Source organism: Lonchura striata, chromosome 32 (assembly GCF_050655825.1).
Source record: "Lonchura striata isolate lonStrDom1 chromosome 32, ASM5065582v1, whole genome shotgun sequence".
In the NCBI taxonomy this organism is placed as follows: domain Eukaryota; kingdom Metazoa; phylum Chordata; class Aves; order Passeriformes; family Estrildidae; genus Lonchura; species Lonchura striata.
Window position 1 is genome coordinate 8,410,402 of NC_140734.1, and position 21,741 is coordinate 8,432,142.

Genomic DNA, 21,741 nt, shown 5'->3' on the forward strand with positions numbered 1-21,741 from the left:
TGATGTCAGTTTGTAGGGCTCCCTTGGATGTATCAGGGCAGCACAAGTTTGAGGTGGGGACAACTTCGGTGTGGGGTCCATCCTTCGATATAAGGATTTTTTGCAGTCAGGGCCAGGGGCCCCTGGGCACATCCTTTTTCCATTTTCCCTGGGGGAGAAAATTTAGCGGTCCAGGTTCCGGATGTGAGTTTGTAGGGCTCCCTTGGGTCTATCAGGGCAGCACAAGTTTGAGGTGGGGACAGCTTCGGTGTGGGTTCCATCCTTCGATATAAGGATTCTTTGCAGTGAGGTCCCTGCCCAGGGCCAGGGGCCCCTGGGCACATCCTTTTTCCATTTTCCCTGGGAAAGAAAACTCAGCAGTCCAGGTTCCTGATGTCAGTTTGTAGGGCTCCCTTGGGTCTATCAGGGCAGCACAAGTTTGAGGTGGGCACAACTTCGGTGTGGGGTCCATCCTTCGATATAAGCATTTTTTGCAGTCAGGGCCAAGGGCCCCTGGGCACATCCTTTTTCCATTTTCCCTGGGAAAGAAAACTCAGCAGTCCAGGTTCCTGATGTCAGTTTGTAGGGCTCCCTTGGGTCTATCAGGGCAGCACAAGTTTGAGGTGGGGACAACTTCGGTGTGGGGTCCATCCTTCGATATAAGGATTTTTTGCAGTCAGGGCCAGGGGCCCCTGGGCACATCCTTTTTCCATTTTCCCTGGGAAAGAAAACTCAGCAGTCCAGGTTCCTGATGTCAGTTTGTAGCGCTCCCTTGGGTCTATCAGGGCAGCACAAGTTTGAGGTGGGCACAACTTCGGTTTGGGGTGCATCCTTCGATATAAGGATTTTTTGCAGTCAGGGCCAGGGGCCCAGGGCCAGGGGCCCCTGGGCACATCCTTTTTCCATTTTCCCTGGGAAAGAAAACTCAGCAGTCCAGGTTCCTGATGTCAGTTTGTAGGGCTCCCTTGGGTCTATCAGGGCAGCACAAGTTTGAGGTGGGGACAGCTTCGGTGTGGGTTCCATCTTTCGATATAAGGATTTTTTGCAGTCAGGGTCAGGGGCCCCTGGGCACATCCTTTTTCCATTTTCCCTGGGAAAGAAAACTCAGCAGTCCAGGTTCCTGATGTCAGTTTGTAGGGCTCCCTTGGGTCTATCAGGGCAGCACAAGTTTGAAGTGGGCAGAACTTCGGTGTGGGGTCCATCCTTCGATATAAGGATTTTTTGAGGTTAGGGCCAGGGGCCCCCGGGGACATCCTTTTTCCATTTTACCTGGGAAAGAAAACTCAGCAGTCCAGGTTCCTGATGTCAGTTTGTAGGGCTCCCTTGGGTCTATCAGGGCAGCACAAGTTTGAGGTGGGGACAACTTCGGTGTGGGGTGCACCCTTCGATATAAGGATTCTTTGCAGTGATGTCCCTGCCCAGGGCCAGGGGCCCCTGGGCACATCCTTTTTCCATTTTCCCTGGGAAAGAAAACTCAGCAGTCCAGGTTCCTGATGTCAGTTTGTAGGGCTGCCTTGGGTCTATCAGGGCAGCACAAGTTTGAGGTGGGGACAACTTCGGTGTGGGGTCCATCCTTCGATATAAGAATTTTTTGCCGTGAGGCCCCTGCCCAGGGCCCAGGGGCCCCTGGGGACATCCTTTTTCAATTTTCCCTGGGAAAGAAAACTCAGCAGTCCAGGTTCCTGATGTCAGTTTGTAGGGCTCCCTTGGGTCTATCAGGGCAGCACAAGTTTGAGGTGGGGACAACTTCGGTGTGGGGTCCATCCTTTGATATTAGGATTTTTTGCAGTCATGGCCAGGGGCCCCCGGGCACAGGCTGTTTCCATATTCCCTGGGAAAGAAAACTCAGCAGTCCAGGTTCCTGATGTCAGTTTGTAGGGCTGCCTTGGGTCTATCAGGGCAGCACAAGTTTGAGGTGGGGACAACTTCGGTGTGGGCTCCATCCTTCAATATGAGGATTCTTTGCAGTGATGTCCCTACCCAGGGCCAGGGGCCCCTGGGCACATCCTTTTTCCATTTTCCCTGGGAAAGAAAACTCAGCAGTCCAGGTTCCTGATGTCAGTTTGTAGGGCTCCCTTGGATGTATCAGGGCAGCACAAGTTTGAGGTGGGGACAACTTCGGTGTGGGGTCCATCCTTCGATATAAGGATTTTTTGCAGTCAGGGCCAGGGGCCCAGGGCCAGGGGCCCCCGGGCACATCCTTTTTCCATTTTCCCTGGGAAAGAAAACTCAGCAGTCCAGGTTCCTGATGTCAGTTTGTAGGGCTCCCTTGGGTCTATCAGGGCAGCACAAGTTTGAGGTGGGGACAGCTTCGGTGTGGGTTCCATCTTTCGATATAAGGATTTTTTGCAGTCAGGGCCAGGGGCCCCTGGGCACATCCTTTTTCCATTTTCCCTGGGAAAGAAAACTCAGCAGTCCAGGTTCCTGATGTCAGTTTGTAGGGCTCCCTTGGGTCTATCAGGGCAGCACAAGTTTGAGGTGGGGACAACTTCGGTGTGGGGTCCATCCTTCGATATAAGGATTCTTTGCAGTCAGGGCCAGGGACCCCCGGGCACATCCTTTTTCCATTTTCCCTGGGAAAGAAAACTCAGCAGTCCAGGTTGCTGATGTCAGTTTGTAGGGCTCCCTTGGGTCTATCAGGGCAGCACAAGTTTGAGGTGGGGACAACTTCGGTGTGGGGTCCATCCTTCGATATAAGGATTTTTTGCAGTTAGGGCCAGGGGCCCCCGGGCACATCCTTTTTCCATTTTACCTGGGAAAGAAAACTCAGCAGTCCAGGTTCCTGATGTCAGTTTGTAGGGCTCCCTTGGGTCTATCTGGGCAGCACAAGTTTGAGGTGGGGACAACTTCGGTGTGGGGTCCATCCTTCGATATAAGGATTTTTTGCAGTGAGGCCCCTGCCCAGAGCCAGGGGCCCCTGGGCACATCCTTTTTCCATTTTCCCTGGGAAAGAAAACTCAGCAGTCCAGGTTCCTGATGTCAGTTTGTAGGGCTGCCTTGGGTCTATCAGGGCAGCACAAGTTTGAGGTGGGGACAACTTCGGTGTGGGGTCCATCCTTCGATATAAGGATTTTTTGCCGTCAGGGCCAGGGGCCCCCGGGCACCTCCTTTTTCCATTTTCCCTGGGAAAGAAAACTCAGCAGTCCAGGTTCCTGATGTCAGTTTGTAGGGCTGCCTTGGGTCTATCAGGGCAGCACAAGTTTGAGGTGGGGACAACTTCGGTGTGGGGTCCATCCTTCTATATAAGGATTCTTTGCAGTCAGGGCCAGGAGCCGCTGGGCACATCCTTTTTCCATTTTCCCTGGGAAAGAAAACTCAGCAGTCCAGGTTCCTGATGTCAGTTTGTAGGGCTCCCTTGGGTCTATCAGGGCAGCACAAGTTTGAGGTGGGGACAACTTTGGAGTGGGGTCCATCCTTCGATAGAAGGATTCTTTGCAGTGAGGTCCCAGCCCAGGGCCAGGGGCCCCCGGGCACATCCTTTTTCCATTTTCACTGGGAAAGAAAACTCAGCAGTCCAGGTTCCTGATGTCAGTTTGTAGGGCTCCCTTGGGTCTATCAGGGCAGCACAAGTTTGAGGTGGGGACAACTTCGGTGTGGGGTGCATCCTTCGATATAAGGATTTTTTGCATTGAGGGCCAGGAGCCCCTGGGCACATCCTTTTTCCATTTTCCCTGGGAAAGAAAACTCAGCAGTCCAGGTTCCTGATGTCAGTTTGTAGGGCTGCCTTGGGTCTATCAGGGCAGCACAAGTTTGAGGTGGGGAGAACTTCGGTGTGGGGTCCATCCTTCGATATAAGAATTTTTTGCCGTGAGGCCCCTGCCCAGGGCCCAGGGGCCCCTGGGGACATCCTTTTTCAATTTTCCCTGGGAAAGAAAACTCAGCAGTCCAGGTTCCTGATGTCAGTTTGTAGGGCTGCCTTGGGTCTATCAGGGCAGCACAAGTTTGAGGTGGGGACAACTTCGGTGTGGGCTCCATCCTTCGATATGAGGATTCTTTGCAGTGATGTCCCTGCCCAGGGCCAGGGGCCCCTGGGCACATCCTTTTTCCATTTTCCCTGGGAAAGAAAACTCAGCAGTCCAGGTTCCTGATGTCAGTTTGTAGGGCTCCCTTGGATGTATCAGGGCAGCACAAGTTTGAGGTGGGGACAACTTCGGTGTGGGGTCCATCCTTCGATATAAGGATTTTTTGCAGTCAGGGCCAGGGGCCCAGGGCCAGGGGCCCCTGGGCACATCCTTTTTCCATTTTCCCTGGGAAAGAAAACTCAGCAGTCCAGGTTCCTGATGTCAGTTTGTAGGGCTCCCTTGGGTCTATCAGGGCAGCACAAGTTTGAGGTGGGGACAGCTTCGGTGTGGGTTCCATCTTTCGATATAAGGATTTTTTGCAGTCAGGGCCAGGGGCCCCTGGGCACATCCTTTTTCCATTTTCCCTGGGAAAGAAAACTCAGCAGTCCAGGTTCCTGATGTCAGTTTGTAGGGCTCCCTTGGGTCTATCAGGGCAGCACAAGTTTGAGGTGGGGACAACTTCGGTGTGGGGTCCATCCTTCGATATAAGGATTCTTTGCAGTCAGGGCCAGGGACCCCCGGGCACATCCTTTTTCCATTTTCCCTGGGAAAGAAAACTCAGCAGTCCAGGTTGCTGATGTCAGTTTGTAGGGCTCCCTTGGGTCTATCAGGGCAGCACAAGTTTGAGGTGGGGACAACTTTGGAGTGGGGTCCATCCTTCGATAGAAGGATTCTTTGCTGTGAGGTCCCAGCCCAGGGCCAGGGGCCCCCGGGCACATCCTTTTCCCATTTTCCCTGGGAAAGAAAACTCAGCAGTCCAGGTTCCTGATGTCAGTTTGTAGGGCTCCCTTGGGTCTATCAGGGCAGCACAAGTTTGAGGTGGGGACAACTTCGGTGTGGGGTGCATCCTTCGATATAAGGATTTTTTGCATTCAGGGCCAGGGGCCCCTGGGCACATCCTTTTTCCATTTTCCCTGGGAAAGAAAACTCAGCAGTCCAGGTTCCTGATGTCAGTTTGTAGGGCTCCCTTGGGTCTATCAGGGCAGCACAAGTTTGAGGTGGGGACAACTTCGGTGTGGGCTCCATCCTTCGATATAAGGATTCTTTGCAGTCAGGGCCAGGGGCCCCCGGGCACATCCTTTTTCCATTTTCCCTGGGAAAGAAAACTCAGCAGTCCAGGTTCTTGATGTCAGTTTGTAGGGCTCCCTTGGGTCTATCAGGGCAGCACAAGTTTGAAGTGGGCAGAACTTCGGTGTGGGGTCCATCCTTCGATATAAGGACTTTTTGCAGTTAGGGCCAGGGGCCCCCGGGCACATCCTTTTTCCATTTTCCCTGGGAAAGAAAACTCAGCAGTCCAGGTTCCTGATGTCAGTTTGTAGGGCTGCCTTGGGTCTATCAGGGCAGCACAAGTTTGAGGTGGGGACAACTTCGGTGTGGGGTCCATCCTTCGATATAAGGATTTTTTGCAGTGAGGCCCCTGCCCAGAGGCAGGGGCCCCTGGGCACATCCTTTTTCCATTTTCCCTGGGAAAGAAAACTCAGCAGTCCAGGTTCCTGATGTCAGTTTGTAGGGCTGCCTTGGGTCTATCAGGGCAGCACAAGTTTGAGGTGGGGACAACTTCGGTGTGGGGTCCATCCTTCGATATAAGGATTTTTTGCCGTCAGGGCCAGGGGCCCCCGGGCACCTCCTTTTTCCATTTTCCCTGGGAAAGAAAACTCAGCAGTCCAGGTTCCTGATGTCAGTTTGTAGGGCTCCCTTGGGTCTATCAGGGCAGCACAAGTTTGAGGTGGGGACAACTTTGGAGTGGGGTCCATCCTTCGATAGAAGGATTCTTTGCAGTGAGGTCCCAGCCCAGGGCCAGGGGCCCCCGGGCACATCCTTTTTCCATTTTCACTGGGAAAGAAAACTCAGCAGTCCAGGTTCCTCATGTCAGTTTGTAGGGCTCCCTTGGGTCTATCAGGGCAGCACAAGTTTGAGGTGGGGACAACTTCGGTGTGGGGTCCATCCTTCGATATAAGGATTCTTTGCAGTCAGGGCCAGGGGCCCCCGGGCACATCCTTTTTCCATTTTCCCTGGGAAAGAAAACTCAGCAGTCCAGGTTCTTGATGTCAGTTTGTAGGGCTCCCTTGGGTCTATCAGGGCAGCACAAGTTTGAAGTGGGCAGAACTTCGGTGTGGGGTCCATCCTTCGATATAAGGATTTTTTGAGGTTAGGGCCAGGGGCCCCCGGGGACATCCTTTTTCCATTTTACCTGGGAAAGAAAACTCAGCAGTCCAGGTTCCTGATGTCAGTTTGTAGCGCTCCCTTGGGTCTATCAGGGCAGCACAAGTTTGAGGTGGGCACAACTTCGGTTTGGGGTCCATCCTTCGATATAAGGATTTTTTGCAGTCAGGGCCAGGGGCCCCTGGGCACATCCTTTTTCCATTTTCCCTGGGAAAGAAAACTCAGCAGTCCAGGTTCCTGATGTCAGTTTGTAGGGCTCCCTTGGGTCTATCAGGGCAGCACAAGTTTGAAGTGGGCAGAACTTCGGTGTGGGGTCCATCCTTCGATATAAGGATTTTTTGCAGTCAGGGCCAGGGGCCCAGGGCCAGGGGCCCCTGGGCACATCCTTTTTCCATTTTCGCTGGGAAAGAAAACTCAGCAGTCCAGGTTCCTGATGTCAGTTTGTAGGGCTCCCTTGGGTCTATCAGGGCAGCACAAGTTTGAGGTGGGGACAGCTTCGGTGTGGGTTCCATCTTTCGATATAAGGATTTTTTGCAGTCAGGGCCAGGGGCCCCTGGGCACATCCTTTTTCCATTTTCCCTGGGAAAGAAAACTCAGCAGTCCAGGTTCCTGATGTCAATTTGTAGGGCTCCCTTGGGTCTATCAGGGCAGCACAAGTTTGAGGTGGGGACAACTTCGCTGTGGGGTCCATCCTTCGATATAAGGATTGTTTGCATTGAGGCCCCTGCCCAGGGCCAGGGGCCCCTGGGCACATCCTTTTTCCATTTTCCCTGGGAAAGAAAACTCAGCAGTCCAGGTTGCTGATGTCAGTTTGTAGGGCTCCCTTGGGTCTATCAGGGCAGCACAAGTTTGAGGTGGGGACAACTTCGGTGTGGGGTCCATCCTTCGATATAAGGATTTTTTGCAGTCAGGGCCAGGAGCCCCTGGGCACATCCTTTTTCCATTTTCCCTGGGAAAGAAAACTCAGCAGTCCAGGTTCCTGATGTCAGTTTGTAGGGCTCCCTTGGGTCTATCAGGGCAGCACAAGTTTGAGGTGGGGACAACTTCGGTGTGGGGTGCACCCTTCGATATAAGGATTCTTTGCAGTGATGTCCCTGCCCAGGGCCAGGGGCCCCTGGGCACATCCTTTTTCCATTTTCCCTGGGAAAGAAAACTCAGCAGTCCAGGTTCCTGATGTCAGTTTGTAGGGCTGCCTTGGGTCTATCAGGGCAGCACAAGTTTGAGGTGGGGAGAACTTCGGTGTGGGGTCCATCCTTCGATATAAGAATTTTTTGCCGTGAGGCCCCTGCCCAGGGCCCAGGGGCCCCTGGGGACATCCTTTTTCAATTTTCCCTGGGAAAGAAAACTCAGCAGTCCAGGTTCCTGATGTCAGTTTGTAGGGCTGCCTTGGGTCTATCAGGGCAGCACAAGTTTGAGGTGGGGACAACTTCGGTGTGGGCTCCATCCTTCGATATGAGGATTCTTTGCAGTGATGTCCCTGCCCAGGGCCAGGGGCCCCTGGGCACATCCTTTTTCCATTTTCCCTGGGAAAGAAAACTCAGCAGTCCAGGTTCCTGATGTCAGTTTGTAGGGCTCCCTTGGATGTATCAGGGCAGCACAAGTTTGAGGTGGGGACAACTTCGGTGTGGGGTCCATCCTTCGATATAAGGATTTTTTGCAGTCAGGGCCAGGGGCCCAGGGCCAGGGGCCCCTGGGCACACCCTTTTTCCATTTTCCCTGGGAAAGAAAACTCAGCAGTCCAGGTTCCTGATGTCAGTTTGTAGGGCTCCCTTGGGTCTATCAGGGCAGCACAAGTTTGAGGTGGGGACAGCTTCGGTGTGGGTTCCATCTTTCGATATAAGGATTTTTTGCAGTCAGGGCCAGGGGCCCCTGGGCACATCCTTTTTCCATTTTCCCTGGGAAAGAAAACTCAGCAGTCCAGGTTCCTGATGTCAGTTTGTAGGGCTCCCTTGGGTCTATCAGGGCAGCACAAGTTTGAGGTGGGGACAACTTCGGTGTGGGGTCCATCCTTCGATATAAGGATTTTTTGCAGTGAGGCCCCTGCCCAGAGGCAGGGGCCCCTGGGCACATCCTTTTTCCATTTTCCCTGGGAAAGAAAACTCAGCAGTCCAGGTTCCTGATGTCAGTTTGTAGGGCTGCCTTGGGTCTATCAGGGCAGCACAAGTTTGAGGTGGGGACAACTTCGGTGTGGGGTCCATCCTTCGATATAAGGATTTTTTGCCGTCAGGGCCAGGGGCCCCCGGGCACCTCCTTTTTCCATTTTCCCTGGGAAAGAAAACTCAGCAGTCCAGGTTCCTGATGTCAGTTTGTAGGGCTCCCTTGGGTCTATCAGGGCAGCACAAGTTTGAGGTGGGGACAACTTTGGAGTGGGGTCCATCCTTCGATAGAAGGATTCTTTGCAGTGAGGTCCCAGCCCAGGGCCAGGGGCCCCCGGGCACATCCTTTTTCCATTTTCACTGGGAAAGAAAACTCAGCAGTCCAGGTTCCTCATGTCAGTTTGTAGGGCTCCCTTGGGTCTATCAGGGCAGCACAAGTTTGAGGTGGGGACAACTTCGGTGTGGGGTCCATCCTTCGATATAAGGATTCTTTGCAGTCAGGGCCAGGGGCCCCCGGGCACATCCTTTTTCCATTTTCCCTGGGAAAGAAAACTCAGCAGTCCAGGTTCTTGATGTCAGTTTGTAGGGCTCCCTTGGGTCTATCAGGGCAGCACAAGTTTGAAGTGGGCAGAACTTCGGTGTGGGGTCCATCCTTCGATATAAGGATTTTTTGAGGTTAGGGCCAGGGGCCCCCGGGGACATCCTTTTTCCATTTTACCTGGGAAAGAAAACTCAGCAGTCCAGGTTCCTGATGTCAGTTTGTAGGGCTCCCTTGGGTCTATCAGGGCAGCACAAGTTTGAGGTGGGGACAACTTCGGTGTGGGGTGCACCCTTCGATATAAGGATTCTTTGCAGTGATGTCCCTGCCCAGGGCCAGGGGCCCCTGGGCACATCCTTTTTCCATTTTCCCTGGGAAAGAAAACTCAGCAGTCCAGGTTCCTGATGTCAGTTTGTAGGGCTGCCTTGGGTCTATCAGGGCAGCACAAGTTTGAGGTGGGGACAACTTCGGTGTGGGGTCCATCCTTTGATATTAGGATTTTTTGCAGTCATGGCCAGGGGCCCCCGGGCACAGGCTGTTTCCATATTCCCTGGGAAAGAAAACTCAGCAGTCCAGGTTCCTGATGTCAGTTTGTAGGGCTGCCTTGGGTCTATCAGGGCAGCACAAGTTTGAGGTGGGGACAACTTCGGTGTGGGCTCCATCCTTCAATATGAGGATTCTTTGCAGTGATGTCCCTACCCAGGGCCAGGGGCCCCTGGGCACATCCTTTTTCCATTTTCCCTGGGAAAGAAAACTCAGCAGTCCAGGTTCCTGATGTCAGTTTGTAGGGCTCCCTTGGATGTATCAGGGCAGCACAAGTTTGAGGTGGGGACAACTTCGGTGTGGGGTCCATCCTTCGATATAAGGATTTTTTGCAGTCAGGGCCAGGGGCCCAGGGCCAGGGGCCCCCGGGCACATCCTTTTTCCATTTTCCCTGGGAAAGAAAACTCAGCAGTCCAGGTTCCTGATGTCAGTTTGTAGGGCTCCCTTGGGTCTATCAGGGCAGCACAAGTTTGAGGTGGGGACAGCTTCGGTGTGGGTTCCATCTTTCGATATAAGGATTTTTTGCAGTCAGGGCCAGGGGCCCCTGGGCACATCCTTTTTCCATTTTCCCTGGGAAAGAAAACTCAGCAGTCCAGGTTCCTGATGTCAGTTTGTAGGGCTCCCTTGGGTCTATCAGGGCAGCACAAGTTTGAGGTGGGGACAACTTCGGTGTGGGGTCCATCCTTCGATATAAGGATTCTTTGCAGTCAGGGCCAGGGACCCCCGGGCACATCCTTTTTCCATTTTCCCTGGGAAAGAAAACTCAGCAGTCCAGGTTGCTGATGTCAGTTTGTAGGGCTCCCTTGGGTCTATCAGGGCAGCACAAGTTTGAGGTGGGGACAACTTCGGTGTGGGGTCCATCCTTCGATATAAGGATTTTTTGCAGTTAGGGCCAGGGGCCCCCGGGCACATCCTTTTTCCATTTTACCTGGGAAAGAAAACTCAGCAGTCCAGGTTCCTGATGTCAGTTTGTAGGGCTCCCTTGGGTCTATCTGGGCAGCACAAGTTTGAGGTGGGGACAACTTCGGTGTGGGGTCCATCCTTCGATATAAGGATTTTTTGCAGTGAGGCCCCTGCCCAGAGCCAGGGGCCCCTGGGCACATCCTTTTTCCATTTTCCCTGGGAAAGAAAACTCAGCAGTCCAGGTTCCTGATGTCAGTTTGTAGGGCTGCCTTGGGTCTATCAGGGCAGCACAAGTTTGAGGTGGGGACAACTTCGGTGTGGGGTCCATCCTTCGATATAAGGATTTTTTGCCGTCAGGGCCAGGGGCCCCCGGGCACCTCCTTTTTCCATTTTCCCTGGGAAAGAAAACTCAGCAGTCCAGGTTCCTGATGTCAGTTTGTAGGGCTGCCTTGGGTCTATCAGGGCAGCACAAGTTTGAGGTGGGGACAACTTCGGTGTGGGGTCCATCCTTCTATATAAGGATTCTTTGCAGTCAGGGCCAGGAGCCGCTGGGCACATCCTTTTTCCATTTTCCCTGGGAAAGAAAACTCAGCAGTCCAGGTTCCTGATGTCAGTTTGTAGGGCTCCCTTGGGTCTATCAGGGCAGCACAAGTTTGAGGTGGGGACAACTTTGGAGTGGGGTCCATCCTTCGATAGAAGGATTCTTTGCAGTGAGGTCCCAGCCCAGGGCCAGGGGCCCCCGGGCACATCCTTTTTCCATTTTCACTGGGAAAGAAAACTCAGCAGTCCAGGTTCCTGATGTCAGTTTGTAGGGCTCCCTTGGGTCTATCAGGGCAGCACAAGTTTGAGGTGGGGACAACTTCGGTGTGGGGTGCATCCTTCGATATAAGGATTTTTTGCATTGAGGGCCAGGAGCCCCTGGGCACATCCTTTTTCCATTTTCCCTGGGAAAGAAAACTCAGCAGTCCAGGTTCCTGATGTCAGTTTGTAGGGCTCCCTTGGGTCTATCAGGGCAGCACAAGTTTGAGGTGGGGACAACTTTGGAGTGGGGTCCATCCTTCGATAGAAGGATTCTTTGCAGTGAGGTCCCAGCCCAGGGCCAGGGGCCCCCGGGCACATCCTTTTTCCATTTTCACTGGGAAAGAAAACTCAGCAGTCCAGGTTCCTGATGTCAGTTTGTAGGGCTGCCTTGGGTCTATCAGGGCAGCACAAGTTTGAGGTGGGGAGAACTTCGGTGTGGGGTCCATCCTTCGATATAAGAATTTTTTGCCGTGAGGCCCCTGCCCAGGGCCCAGGGGCCCCTGGGGACATCCTTTTTCAATTTTCCCTGGGAAAGAAAACTCAGCAGTCCAGGTTCCTGATGTCAGTTTGTAGGGCTGCCTTGGGTCTATCAGGGCAGCACAAGTTTGAGGTGGGGACAACTTCGGTGTGGGCTCCATCCTTCGATATGAGGATTCTTTGCAGTGATGTCCCTGCCCAGGGCCAGGGGCCCCTGGGCACATCCTTTTTCCATTTTCCCTGGGAAAGAAAACTCAGCAGTCCAGGTTCCTGATGTCAGTTTGTAGGGCTCCCTTGGATGTATCAGGGCAGCACAAGTTTGAGGTGGGGACAACTTCGGTGTGGGGTCCATCCTTCGATATAAGGATTTTTTGCAGTCAGGGCCAGGGGCCCAGGGCCAGGGGCCCCTGGGCACATCCTTTTTCCATTTTCCCTGGGAAAGAAAACTCAGCAGTCCAGGTTCCTGATGTCAGTTTGTAGGGCTCCCTTGGGTCTATCAGGGCAGCACAAGTTTGAGGTGGGGACAGCTTCGGTGTGGGTTCCATCTTTCGATATAAGGATTTTTTGCAGTCAGGGCCAGGGGCCCCTGGGCACATCCTTTTTCCATTTTCCCTGGGAAAGAAAACTCAGCAGTCCAGGTTCCTGATGTCAGTTTGTAGGGCTCCCTTGGGTCTATCAGGGCAGCACAAGTTTGAGGTGGGGACAACTTCGGTGTGGGGTCCATCCTTCGATATAAGGATTCTTTGCAGTCAGGGCCAGGGACCCCCGGGCACATCCTTTTTCCATTTTCCCTGGGAAAGAAAACTCAGCAGTCCAGGTTGCTGATGTCAGTTTGTAGGGCTCCCTTGGGTCTATCAGGGCAGCACAAGTTTGAGGTGGGGACAACTTTGGAGTGGGGTCCATCCTTCGATAGAAGGATTCTTTGCTGTGAGGTCCCAGCCCAGGGCCAGGGGCCCCCGGGCACATCCTTTTCCCATTTTCCCTGGGAAAGAAAACTCAGCAGTCCAGGTTCCTGATGTCAGTTTGTAGGGCTCCCTTGGGTCTATCAGGGCAGCACAAGTTTGAGGTGGGGACAACTTCGGTGTGGGGTGCATCCTTCGATATAAGGATTTTTTGCATTCAGGGCCAGGGGCCCCTGGGCACATCCTTTTTCCATTTTCCCTGGGAAAGAAAACTCAGCAGTCCAGGTTCCTGATGTCAGTTTGTAGGGCTCCCTTGGGTCTATCAGGGCAGCACAAGTTTGAGGTGGGGACAACTTCGGTGTGGGCTCCATCCTTCGATATAAGGATTCTTTGCAGTCAGGGCCAGGGGCCCCCGGGCACATCCTTTTTCCATTTTCCCTGGGAAAGAAAACTCAGCAGTCCAGGTTCTTGATGTCAGTTTGTAGGGCTCCCTTGGGTCTATCAGGGCAGCACAAGTTTGAAGTGGGCAGAACTTCGGTGTGGGGTCCATCCTTCGATATAAGGACTTTTTGCAGTTAGGGCCAGGGGCCCCCGGGCACATCCTTTTTCCATTTTCCCTGGGAAAGAAAACTCAGCAGTCCAGGTTCCTGATGTCAGTTTGTAGGGCTGCCTTGGGTCTATCAGGGCAGCACAAGTTTGAGGTGGGGACAACTTCGGTGTGGGGTCCATCCTTCGATATAAGGATTTTTTGCAGTGAGGCCCCTGCCCAGAGGCAGGGGCCCCTGGGCACATCCTTTTTCCATTTTCCCTGGGAAAGAAAACTCAGCAGTCCAGGTTCCTGATGTCAGTTTGTAGTGCTGCCTTGGGTCTATCAGGGCAGCACAAGTTTGAGGTGGGGACAACTTCGGTGTGGGGTCCATCCTTCGATATAAGGATTTTTTGCCGTCAGGGCCAGGGGCCCCCGGGCACCTCCTTTTTCCATTTTCCCTGGGAAAGAAAACTCAGCAGTCCAGGTTCCTGATGTCAGTTTGTAGGGCTCCCTTGGGTCTATCAGGGCAGCACAAGTTTGAGGTGGGGACAACTTTGGAGTGGGGTCCATCCTTCGATAGAAGGATTCTTTGCAGTGAGGTCCCAGCCCAGGGCCAGGGGCCCCCGGGCACATCCTTTTTCCATTTTCACTGGGAAAGAAAACTCAGCAGTCCAGGTTCCTCATGTCAGTTTGTAGGGCTCCCTTGGGTCTATCAGGGCAGCACAAGTTTGAGGTGGGGACAACTTCGGTGTGGGGTCCATCCTTCGATATAAGGATTCTTTGCAGTCAGGGCCAGGGGCCCCCGGGCACATCCTTTTTCCATTTTCCCTGGGAAAGAAAACTCAGCAGTCCAGGTTCTTGATGTCAGTTTGTAGGGCTCCCTTGGGTCTATCAGGGCAGCACAAGTTTGAAGTGGGCAGAACTTCGGTGTGGGGTCCATCCTTCGATATAAGGATTTTTTGAGGTTAGGGCCAGGGGCCCCCGGGGACATCCTTTTTCCATTTTACCTGGGAAAGAAAACTCAGCAGTCCAGGTTCCTGATGTCAGTTTGTAGCGCTCCCTTGGGTCTATCAGGGCAGCACAAGTTTGAGGTGGGCACAACTTCGGTTTGGGGTCCATCCTTCGATATAAGGATTTTTTGCAGTCAGGGCCAGGGGCCCCTGGGCACATCCTTTTTCCATTTTCCCTGGGAAAGAAAACTCAGCAGTCCAGGTTCCTGATGTCAGTTTGTAGGGCTCCCTTGGGTCTATCAGGGCAGCACAAGTTTGAAGTGGGCAGAACTTCGGTGTGGGGTCCATCCTTCGATATAAGGATTTTTTGCAGTCAGGGCCAGGGGCCCAGGGCCAGGGGCCCCTGGGCACATCCTTTTTCCATTTTCGCTGGGAAAGAAAACTCAGCAGTCCAGGTTCCTGATGTCAGTTTGTAGGGCTCCCTTGGGTCTATCAGGGCAGCACAAGTTTGAGGTGGGGACAGCTTCGGTGTGGGTTCCATCTTTCGATATAAGGATTTTTTGCAGTCAGGGCCAGGGGCCCCTGGGCACATCCTTTTTCCATTTTCCCTGGGAAAGAAAACTCAGCAGTCCAGGTTCCTGATGTCAATTTGTAGGGCTCCCTTGGGTCTATCAGGGCAGCACAAGTTTGAGGTGGGGACAACTTCGCTGTGGGGTCCATCCTTCGATATAAGGATTGTTTGCATTGAGGCCCCTGCCCAGGGCCAGGGGCCCCTGGGCACATCCTTTTTCCATTTTCCCTGGGAAAGAAAACTCAGCAGTCCAGGTTGCTGATGTCAGTTTGTAGGGCTCCCTTGGGTCTATCAGGGCAGCACAAGTTTGAGGTGGGGACAACTTCGGTGTGGGGTCCATCCTTCGATATAAGGATTTTTTGCAGTCAGGGCCAGGAGCCCCTGGGCACATCCTTTTTCCATTTTCCCTGGGAAAGAAAACTCAGCAGTCCAGGTTCCTGATGTCAGTTTGTAGGGCTCCCTTGGGTCTATCAGGGCAGCACAAGTTTGAGGTGGGGACAACTTCGGTGTGGGGTGCACCCTTCGATATAAGGATTCTTTGCAGTGATGTCCCTGCCCAGGGCCAGGGGCCCCTGGGCACATCCTTTTTCCATTTTCCCTGGGAAAGAAAACTCAGCAGTCCAGGTTCCTGATGTCAGTTTGTAGGGCTGCCTTGGGTCTATCAGGGCAGCACAAGTTTGAGGTGGGGAGAACTTCGGTGTGGGGTCCATCCTTCGATATAAGAATTTTTTGCCGTGAGGCCCCTGCCCAGGGCCCAGGGGCCCCTGGGGACATCCTTTTTCAATTTTCCCTGGGAAAGAAAACTCAGCAGTCCAGGTTCCTGATGTCAGTTTGTAGGGCTGCCTTGGGTCTATCAGGGCAGCACAAGTTTGAGGTGGGGACAACTTCGGTGTGGGCTCCATCCTTCGATATGAGGATTCTTTGCAGTGATGTCCCTGCCCAGGGCCAGGGGCCCCTGGGCACATCCTTTTTCCATTTTCCCTGGGAAAGAAAACTCAGCAGTCCAGGTTCCTGATGTCAGTTTGTAGGGCTCCCTTGGATGTATCAGGGCAGCACAAGTTTGAGGTGGGGACAACTTCGGTGTGGGGTCCATCCTTCGATATAAGGATTTTTTGCAGTCAGGGCCAGGGGCCCAGGGCCAGGGGCCCCTGGGCACACCCTTTTTCCATTTTCCCTGGGAAAGAAAACTCAGCAGTCCAGGTTCCTGATGTCAGTTTGTAGGGCTCCCTTGGGTCTATCAGGGCAGCACAAGTTTGAGGTGGGGACAGCTTCGGTGTGGGTTCCATCTTTCGATATAAGGATTTTTTGCAGTCAGGGCCAGGGGCCCCTGGGCACATCCTTTTTCCATTTTCCCTGGGAAAGAAAACTCAGCAGTCCAGGTTCCTGATGTCAGTTTGTAGGGCTCCCTTGGGTCTATCAGGGCAGCACAAGTTTGAGGTGGGGACAACTTCGGTGTGGGGTCCATCCTTCGATATAAGGATTTTTTGCAGTGAGGCCCCTGCCCAGAGGCAGGGGCCCCTGGGCACATCCTTTTTCCATTTTCCCTGGGAAAGAAAACTCAGCAGTCCAGGTTCCTGATGTCAGTTTGTAGGGCTGCCTTGGGTCTATCAGGGCAGCACAAGTTTGAGGTGGGGACAACTTCGGTGTGGGGTCCATCCTTCGATATAAGGATTTTTTGCCGTCAGGGCCAGGGGCCCCCGGGCACCTCCTTTTTCCATTTTCCCTGGGAAAGAAAACTCAGCAGTCCAGGTTCCTGATGTCAGTTTGTAGGGCTCCCTTGGGTCTATCAGGGCAGCACAAGTTTGAGGTGGGGACAACTTTGGAGTGGGGTCCATCCTTCGATAGAAGGATTCTTTGCAGTGAGGTCCCAGCCCAGGGCCAGGGGCCCCCGGGCACATCCTTTTTCCATTTTCACTGGGAAAGAAAACTCAGCAGTCCAGGTTCCTCATGTCAGTTTGTAGGGCTCCCTTGGGTCTATCAGGGCAGCACAAGTTTGAGGTGGGGACAACTTCGGTGTGGGGTCCATCCTTCGATATAAGGATTCTTTGCAGTCAGGGCCAGGGGCCCCCGGGCACATCCTTTTTCCATTTTCCCTGGGAAAGAAAACTCAGCAGTCCAGGTTCTTGATGTCAGTTTGTAGGGCTCCCTTGGGTCTATCAGGGCAGCACAAGTTTGAAGTGGGCAGAACTTCGGTGTGGGGTCCATCCTTCGATATAAGGATTTTTTGAGGTTAGGGCCAGGGGCCCCCGGGGACATCCTTTTTCCATTTTACCTGGGAAAGAAAACTCAGCAGTCCAGGTTCCTGATGTCAGTTTGTAGGGCTCCCTTGGGTCTATCAGGGCAGCACAAGTTTGAGGTGGGGACAACTTCGGTGTGGGGTGCACCCTTCGATATAAGGATTCTTTGCAGTGATGTCCCTGCCCAGGGCCAGGGGCCCCTGGGCACATCCTTTTTCCATTTTCCCTGGGAAAGAAAACTCAGCAGTCCAGGTTCCTGATGTCAGTTTGTAGGGCTGCCTTGGGTCTATCAGGGCAGCACAAGTTTGAGGTGGGGACAACTTCGGTGTGGGGTCCATCCTTTGATATTAGGATTTTTTGCAGTCATGGCCAGGGGCCCCCGGGCACAGGCTGTTTCCATATTCCCTGGGAAAGAAAACTCAGCAGTCCAGGTTCCTGATGTCAGTTTGTAGGGCTGCCTTGGGTCTATCAGGGCAGCACAAGTTTGAGGTGGGGACAACTTCGGTGTGGGCTCCATCCTTCAATATGAGGATTCTTTGCAGTGATGTCCCTACCCAGGGCCAGGGGCCCCTGGGCACATCCTTTTTCCATTTTCCCTGGGAAAGAAAACTCAGCAGTCCAGGTTCCTGATGTCAGTTTGTAGGGCTCCCTTGGATGTATCAGGGCAGCACAAGTTTGAGGTGGGGACAACTTCGGTGTGGGGTCCATCCTTCGATATAAGGATTTTTTGCAGTCAGGGCCAGGGGCCCAGGGCCAGGGGCCCCCGGGCACATCCTTTTTCCATTTTCCCTGGGAAAGAAAACTCAGCAGTCCAGGTTCCTGATGTCAGTTTGTAGGGCTCCCTTGGGTCTATCAGGGCAGCACAAGTTTGAGGTGGGGACAGCTTCGGTGTGGGTTCCATCTTTCGATATAAGGATTTTTTGCAGTCAGGGCCAGGGGCCCCTGGGCACATCCTTTTTCCATTTTCCCTGGGAAAGAAAACTCAGCAGTCCAGGTTCCTGATGTCAGTTTGTAGGGCTCCCTTGGGTCTATCAGGGCAGCACAAGTTTGAGGTGGGGACAACTTCGGTGTGGGGTCCATCCTTCGATATAAGGATTCTTTGCAGTCAGGGCCAGGGACCCCCGGGCACATCCTTTTTCCATTTTCCCTGGGAAAGAAAACTCAGCAGTCCAGGTTGCTGATGTCAGTTTGTAGGGCTCCCTTGGGTCTATCAGGGCAGCACAAGTTTGAGGTGGGGACAACTTCGGTGTGGGGTCCATCCTTCGATATAAGGATTTTTTGCAGTTAGGGCCAGGGGCCCCCGGGCACATCCTTTTTCCATTTTACCTGGGAAAGAAAACTCAGCAGTCCAGGTTCCTGATGTCAGTTTGTAGGGCTCCCTTGGGTCTATCTGGGCAGCACAAGTTTGAGGTGGGGACAACTTCGGTGTGGGGTCCATCCTTCGATATAAGGATTTTTTGCAGTGAGGCCCCTGCCCAGAGCCAGGGGCCCCTGGGCACATCCTTTTTCCATTTTCCCTGGGAAAGAAAACTCAGCAGTCCAGGTTCCTGATGTCAGTTTGTAGGGCTGCCTTGGGTCTATCAGGGCAGCACAAGTTTGAGGTGGGGACAACTTCGGTGTGGGGTCCATCCTTCGATATAAGGATTTTTTGCCGTCAGGGCCAGGGGCCCCCGGGCACCTCCTTTTTCCATTTTCCCTGGGAAAGAAAACTCAGCAGTCCAGGTTCCTGATGTCAGTTTGTAGGGCTGCCTTGGGTCTATCAGGGCAGCACAAGTTTGAGGTGGGGACAACTTCGGTGTGGGGTCCATCCTTCTATATAAGGATTCTTTGCAGTCAGGGCCAGGAGCCGCTGGGCACATCCTTTTTCCATTTTCCCTGGGAAAGAAAACTCAGCAGTCCAGGTTCCTGATGTCAGTTTGTAGGGCTCCCTTGGGTCTATCAGGGCAGCACAAGTTTGAGGTGGGGACAACTTTGGAGTGGGGTCCATCCTTCGATAGAAGGATTCTTTGCAGTGAGGTCCCAGCCCAGGGCCAGGGGCCCCCGGGCACATCCTTTTTCCATTTTCACTGGGAAAGAAAACTCAGCAGTCCAGGTTCCTGATGTCAGTTTGTAGGGCTCCCTTGGGTCTATCAGGGCAGCACAAGTTTGAGGTGGGGACAACTTCGGTGTGGGGTGCATCCTTCGATATAAGGATTTTTTGCATTGAGGGCCAGGAGCCCCTGGGCACATCCTTTTTCCATTTTCCCTGGGAAAGAAAACTCAGCAGTCCAGGTTCCTGATGTCAGTTTGTAGGGCTGCCTTGGGTCTATCAGGGCAGCACAAGTTTGAGGTGGGGAGAACTTCGGTGTGGGGTCCATCCTTCGATATAAGAATTTTTTGCCGTGAGGCCCCTGCCCAGGGCCCAGGGGCCCCTGGGGACATCCTTTTTCAATTTTCCCTGGGAAAGAAAACTCAGCAGTCCAGGTTCCTGATGTCAGTTTGTAGGGCTGCCTTGGGTCTATCAGGGCAGCACAAGTTTGAGGTGGGGACAACTTCGGTGTGGGCTCCATCCTTCGATATGAGGATTCTTTGCAGTGATGTCCCTGCCCAGGGCCAGGGGCCCCTGGGCACATCCTTTTTCCATTTTCCCTGGGAAAGAAAACTCAGCAGTCCAGGTTCCTGATGTCAGTTTGTAGGGCTCCCTTGGATGTATCAGGGCAGCACAAGTTTGAGGTGGGGACAACTTCGGTGTGGGGTCCATCCTTCGATATAAGGATTTTTTGCAGTCAGGGCCAGGGGCCCAGGGCCAGGGGCCCCTGGGCACATCCTTTTTCCATTTTCCCTGGGAAAGAAAACTCAGCAGTCCAGGTTCCTGATGTCAGTTTGTAGGGCTCCCTTGGGTCTATCAGGGCAGCACAAGTTTGAGGTGGGGACAGCTTCGGTGTGGGTTCCATCTTTCGATATAAGGATTTTTTGCAGTCAGGGCCAGGGGCCCCTGGGCACATCCTTTTTCCATTTTCCCTGGGAAAGAAAACTCAGCAGTCCAGGTTCCTGATGTCAGTTTGTAGGGCTCCCTTGGGTCTATCAGGGCAGCACAAGTTTGAGGTGGGGACAACTTCGGTGTGGGGTCCATCCTTCGATATAAGGATTCTTTGCAGTCAGGGCCAGGGACCCCCGGGCACATCCTTTTTCCATTTTCCCTGGGAAAGAAAACTCAGCAGTCCAGGTTGCTGATGTCAGTTTGTAGGGCTCCCTTGGGTCTATCAGGGCAGCACAAGTTTGAGGTGGGGACAACTTTGGAGTGGGGTCCATCCTTCGATAGAAGGATTCTTTGCTGTGAGGTCCCAGCCCAGGGCCAGGGGCCCCCGGGCACATCCTTTTCCCATTTTCCCTGGGAAAGAAAACTCAGCAGTCCAGGTTCCTGATGTCAGTTTGTAGGGCTCCCTTGGGTCTATCAGGGCAGCACAAGTTTGAGGTGGGGACAACTTCGGTGTGGGGTGCATCCTTCGATATAAGGATTTTTTGCATTCAGGGCCAGGGGCCCCTGGGCACATCCTTTTTCCATTTTCCCTGGGAAAGAAAACTCAGCAGTCCAGGTTCCTGATGTCAGTTTGTAGGGCTCCCTTGGGTCTATCAGGGCAGCACAAGTTTGAGGTGGGGACAACTTCGGTGTGGGCTCCATCCTTCGATATAAGGATTCTTTGCAGTCAGGGCCAGGGGCCCCCGGGCACATCCTTTTTCCATTTTCCCTGGGAAAGAAAACTCAGCAGTCCAGGTTCTTGATGTCAGTTTGTAGGGCTCCCTTGGGTCTATCAGGGCAGCACAAGTTTGAAGTGGGCAGAACTTCGGTGTGGGGTCCATCCTTCGATATAAGGACTTTTTGCAGTTAGGGCCAGGGGCCCCCGGGCACATCCTTTTTCCATTTTCCCTGGGAAAGAAAACTCAGCAGTCCAGGTTCCTGATGTCAGTTTGTAGGGCTGCCTTGGGTCTATCAGGGCAGCACAAGTTTGAGGTGGGGACAACTTCGGTGTGGGGTCCATCCTTCGATATAAGGATTTTTTGCAGTGAGGCCCCTGCCCAGAGGCAGGGGCCCCTGGGCACATCCTTTTTCCATTTTCCCTGGGAAAGAAAACTCAGCAGTCCAGGTTCCTGATGTCAGTTTGTAGTGCTGCCTTGGGTCTATCAGGGCAGCACAAGTTTGAGGTGGGGACAACTTCGGTGTGGGGTCCATCCTTCGATATAAGGATTTTTTGCCGTCAGGGCCAGGGGCCCCCGGGCACCTCCTTTTTCCATTTTCCCTGGGAAAGAAAACTCAGCAGTCCAGGTTCCTGATGTCAGTTTGTAGGGCTCCCTTGGGTCTATCAGGGCAGCACAAGTTTGAGGTGGGGACAACTTTGGAGTGGGGTCCATCCTTCGATAGAAGGATTCTTTGCAGTGAGGTCCCAGCCCAGGGCCAGGGGCCCCCGGGCACATCCTTTTTCCATTTTCACTGGGAAAGAAAACTCAGCAGTCCAGGTTCCTCATGTCAGTTTGTAGGGCTCCCTTGGGTCTATCAGGGCAGCACAAGTTTGAGGTGGGGACAACTTCGGTGTGGGGTCCATCCTTCGATATAAGGATTCTTTGCAGTCAGGGCCAGGGGCCCCCGGGCACATCCTTTTTCCATTTTCCCTGGGAAAGAAAACTCAGCAGTCCAGGTTCTTGATGTCAGTTTGTAGGGCTCCCTTGGGTCTATCAGGGCAGCACAAGTTTGAAGTGGGCAGAACTTCGGTGTGGGGTCCATCCTTCGATATAAGGATTTTTTGAGGTTAGGGCCAGGGGCCCCCGGGGACATCCTTTTTCCATTTTACCTGGGAAAGAAAACTCAGCAGTCCAGGTTCCTGATGTCAGTTTGTAGGGCTCCCTTGGGTCTATCAGGGCAGCACAAGTTTGAGGTGGGGACAACTTCGGTGTGGGGTGCACCCTTCGATATAAGGATTCTTTGCAGTGATGTCCCTGCCCAGGGCCAGGGGCCC